This window comes from Pteropus vampyrus, unplaced genomic scaffold (genome assembly GCF_000151845.1).
Source record: "Pteropus vampyrus isolate Shadow unplaced genomic scaffold, Pvam_2.0 Scaffold416, whole genome shotgun sequence".
Taxonomy (NCBI): Eukaryota; Metazoa; Chordata; class Mammalia; order Chiroptera; family Pteropodidae; genus Pteropus; species Pteropus vampyrus.
The window spans coordinates 819562-823917 of record NW_011889197.1 but is presented as its reverse complement, the minus strand read 5'-3'; positions in this window follow the sequence as shown (position 1 = coordinate 823917).

The following is a 4356-nucleotide window of genomic DNA, read 5'->3' as shown; positions in this document are numbered from 1 at the left end:
CTGAGTATTTCCCCATCTATACACCATTAGCCCCATCTTGATGTCTGATTCTCTGAGCCCTGGACTGGAACCTGGGTTATTCCGACAGAGCGGGAGCTATCAGAGGGCTTCAGCAGGAGAGACACTGGGGTCTAACAGGACAATTCAGGAGAAGGGCTTTGGAGATCCAGTTTCCAGAGCTGGGGCCCAAGCAGGCTAACTTCTGAGTGTGAGTTGTGGGTATGTCTTTCATTCTCCCCGTTATCCACCAGACGACTGGAAATTCATATACACATAACAACCCATGCTTCTCAAAGGTAAACATTAATTCTCAGAGACAATACAAAAATAAACCCAAAATAAGGAAAATAAATGTTTTCTTAAGTGCCTCATTCATTTGTAAGGCAGGTACCTCCAGCATGATAGAGTAAAATGTCGCCTTATTATGCAGACTAGGTAGTCAACTCACCCAGGTTCCTGCCCCTTGCCCCCATCTCCTAACCGTCCCTTGAGACCTGCCAGGAAGGAGAAAGAGCCTGTTGCTAAGCAACAGGGAAGGCAGTGCTGATATATTCATTCTTCCATGTCTACAATCTTGGTTATAATGTGCAATTGAAGACATTCCATCTGCTGCACCTCTGTAAAACCAACGTGACTCATCCTCTCAGTCTCTCCCTTACCCACAGTCTTCTGTTCCACCCGTCCGCTGCTTCTCTCACCTCTGCTGTCACAGAGTGAGACCTCATCAGCGTGCAGTCTGTGCAGTGAGGAGAGTGCCTCTCCCTTCTTTCCCTGGCTCTGTCCAGATTGATGTGCTAACTAACCCTGCTGGTGTCCACTGGCATTTACTCCTCAAAGCTCCCGGAGCCTCCCACTTTACGCACCTGAGCTGCAGGACCAGGTCTACAGAGTGATTTTCTTTGACTTTTCTTTAAAGAAATTTGGAACATTTCAAAGACATTCTTCAATTCATGACTAAGATTCCAACAGGAGCAATTTGGGAAAACAATAGGCATTTAGATGTGCATGTCTGGGAAAGACAGGGCATTCCATCCACACAAGGGCAAGTTCCATGGGGCAGGAGCAGACCACAAGGAAAGGAGGCTGGGCTTTGCAAGACGGAACCAAGTTCTGGGTCCCAGGGGTAGGTGGATCACTGGGGCGAGAGCAGCCAGTCACAGGAACGCTGCCAGGGTGAGTTCTTCCTGGTCTGAACAGAAGGGAAACAACATAAGGTGAGCACCAAGTCTTTACTAAGTGCTTTGCACACATCACCTCAATTCATCCTAACAATCTTTGGGATTGGCGTTATTGTAGTATTTGTACCAATAGAGAGATAAAGACACTTGTCTCTGGGCACATCAAGCTGGGGGGTCAAATTTGGGCCCACCTGTGATGTGCAGGCTCCTCCCACCCATTACTTTATTGACAAGATTATGGATAGGAGGGAAAAGATAAGAAAAGTAGAGGGTCTGATGCAGGAGACTTAGCATCCATGTGCTAGGTTGTGGCAGCCCTGAGGATGGACTCAGCCAACCTCCAACTATAGGTGGTGGAGTGGGCTGAGGCACCAGCCTGCACCTGGTGGGATCCATCATGGTCTCTGCTCTGAGGCTTTGTTCCCATGGGCTGCTCCAGCCACTGACTGAGTGAGGCTGGAACACCAAGGCAGGTTGGCCCCTGGAAGAGGTGGGGCTCCTCTTAGCTCCAGGACAGCAGTCTAGGACATGTCCCTTCCAACCTTCCCTCCTTGTCTCCCTCACCAGTGGTCAGACTTGCCTCACGGCCTTCCCGGGTCCGTTTCTTTCATTTCTCTCAAGTTTACTTCTATCCTGGCATCTGCTTCTTGGAGGACCCAGACTAGCACATAAAAGTCTAGGAAGAAAGACCTGAAAAAAAATAGAGGGGAGAAATTATAAAATAAAGCTCCATTTTATTAAATTCTCAGAATTAAAGGCCATGAGTTTCCAAATTGAAAGGGCTCATTAAGAACCTAAAACAAAACATTTTAAAACACCCACATCGAGGCAATTTTATGAAATTTCAAAACACCAGAGATAAAGGGGAAAAAATTCATTACACATAAATGATTATGAATGATTTTGAACCAAAAGGGACCTAAATCTCCAAGGGCAACATAGAATGGTACAAAACAGTGGAGTAACCCCAGCTGAAATTGTCAGGGGAAAGTGATTCCAGGCCGAGTCTAATTTGCAACTAAATGTGTAAGTGGAACATCAACAATTGGTCCTTGCAATCTGTGAGGTCAAGCAAGGGTTGCCTCACCTCTACACGATTCCATTTGGCTCAAATGCTATTTCTCATAGGTTGTTCTCCAGGAAGTTACTCGAATATGCATTTGCCAAAATAGAAGACGAAACTCTGAAAGAAGGATACAAGAAATCACAGTCACAGGGACTGAGCATAGGTAGGTATAAAGAGGCTTGCTGGGTGATGGTGGAGGGCCAGCCTGGAGGACATCTGCCCTGTGGCATCAGAACAGCCAGGCCAGAGGGCTGGCTGCCTCTCAGAGAAAATGGGACAGAGTCACCCAAAGTATGTTAAGAACCATAGGTATATGGAGCTGAAGGTGATTTTTTAAGAACTAATCAGTGATAGTTATATAGAGAATCAGGTAAATGAGAAAATTGTTAAATTTACTACATGTAAACATTTATAAAGAAGAGAAAATGCATTTGTAAGACATTAACTGGCTCAGGTATAAACAATATTTAGAGAGTCGTAATAATTTAAGCATTGAGTTTTGAGCTAATAAAATTTTTTCTGTAATTTTTTAAAGAGGGCAGAGAGGAGGGAAGGGTAGTGGGAACAGGGTGTGGGAGAGCTCACCTCCCAGATGAGGACGTCAGTAGACAGTGCCTAACGTGGAAAAATCAATATAGAGCAGTTTAAGCCCTTCATTTAAAAACAAGAAGGCCAATATTAAAAGAAAAGAATGTCTTTTACCAAAGCTGCAGGATCTGAAAGTGGTTCCTAGTAACTAATGCTGAATGACCCAGGCGTGTTTGTATCCAGCTTGTCCTTTCGGGTGGCAAGAAAGGAGGATGAATCCTCCTTTGACTATCTCATCATTGTAGGGGACACGTGGACATCTCATTATATCTTCTCCCACACAGCTTCTCTCAGTGCTTGTCTGAGGGCAGGGGCCCTTCTCAGAAACACCACTCCAAGGCTATCACCCAGATTTGGGCCATGAGATTATGATTCTTTTCTGGTGACAATACTTCTCTCTCTGTCTCTGGCTCTGAGGGGGCCATAGGAGCAACACCGGGTGTCCCACCCAGATAGAAAGAGCCAAGCAGTGTCCACTTCAAGACGTATTGATACCTGACTTCGTCACCAAAATCTTGTTGCAAAACAAGTACATCCACACGCTATTCAGACACAGTGAGACAAAGTGAGAATCTTTACTTACGCGGCCACAAACCTACGTGCTGTCTCCCCTCTGTTCATAAGGGAAAGATTTCCGTGTCTCGTGCGACCACTCTTCTTAGACGGTGACCCCTGGGAGAGCCCTTCTTTGATTTGGGAAGGGTGGCAATGGTATCTTCCCAACAAGCAAAACACATCATCCCTCGGGCCTCCCAGTTCCTAAATGGGACAGGACAGGAGGAACGCTTTTCTGGAATACGTTCTTTCATCGTTGGGCCTTAATTTTCTTGAGAATCAGTGTCTGGTGAAAGAGCGGTGGTAAATCTGAATGTGTTTGCTACAGAGAACTGGAGAATCCCACCGAGAGGCCAGAAAGGAAAGAGCTTTGTTGCACAGCTTCCACAACGGAAGCGTGTGGAGGGAGCCCTCCCTATGCAAGAGATGAAATGATTTTCCTCTGAAACATTCACTGCCATCCGTTGAAGACGAAAGCATATTACTCTGTGAGAAATTCCAGGTCAAGGAACTTGGAAAAAAGAAAAAGAAATGGAATCGAATGAAGGGAAGATTTTGATAATTCTATTTAATTCATTAAAAGCTTGTTGAGGGCCTTCCTAAATAAAAGGCAAAGACAGTGCCAGGCACTTGGAGACTTACAAATATGAATAAAACATGGCCCTTGCCCTTCGAGATTTTAACATTTTGTACAGGAAAAGACCATGGCAACACAACAAGGAAGGCATAAATGCATGGGAAGTGTTATGAATGAATAGAGGAAGAGGATATTTCTGAATGGAAACACTGGGCAAGGTCCTTAGAGATGGTGCTATTTAAACTGGACACTATCGTAAGGGCAGAATTGCACCAGGTGGTTGTAGAAGGTGGGAAGTGGATGAAAGAGAAATAGCTTGGAGGCTGGACAGCAAAGGGAGCTGTGGGACCTGGGGAATACTCAAGGGAAGCCATGTTGTTTTAAGAGCAGTC